The sequence below is a fragment of the Penaeus monodon genome, chromosome 27 (genome assembly GCF_015228065.2).
Source record: "Penaeus monodon isolate SGIC_2016 chromosome 27, NSTDA_Pmon_1, whole genome shotgun sequence".
NCBI lineage: Eukaryota > Metazoa > Arthropoda > Malacostraca > Decapoda > Penaeidae > Penaeus > Penaeus monodon.
The window spans coordinates 3,913,416-3,914,045 of NC_051412.1; positions in this window are offsets into that span (position 1 = coordinate 3,913,416).

Here is a 630-nt window from a genome sequence, read left to right on the forward strand (position 1 = left end):
CTGTTACTCTCCTCTTACAATTCCTCACATGATCATTCATTTTTTTAAATCCACAGAACGCATTAACTCTCCTATTTACATTTTTTCTCCATAAGAGCTTATCTTTAGAACGGCATAATTTCTAGGGAACATATTTTTCGCTTTTACTTGTTTTTTTTCCACAGAGACTTTGAAATATACAGCTAAACAACAGCTATTTATATAACCTGAACTATATTTAGCATATAGAATGATAGGATTATACACTATATACATGGACTCGGAGGAATGTATAATTTAGTACGTTATACTGTATGTGTATAATAAGCAATATGATATAATCAAAACAATAATATGTACAGCATAATGCATAATATAACATTATATAACAATATAATTATGATGTGGGCTTTTCAGTCTATCATATATTACATTACACACTTTTACAATTTATAAATTATTCCATTAAATATATCACTATTTATTGATATACAAGGAGAATATTCTCCACTTTTTCACTTGGGAATAAAGTTATCTAATATGATAATTATTCTTTCCAAAGAGCCGTTGGAGGCCTAACGTCCAACTTATAACGCTCTGTGAATTTAAAGTTAATGATTCGTTTCGTATAGTGAATCTACTTAACTAATG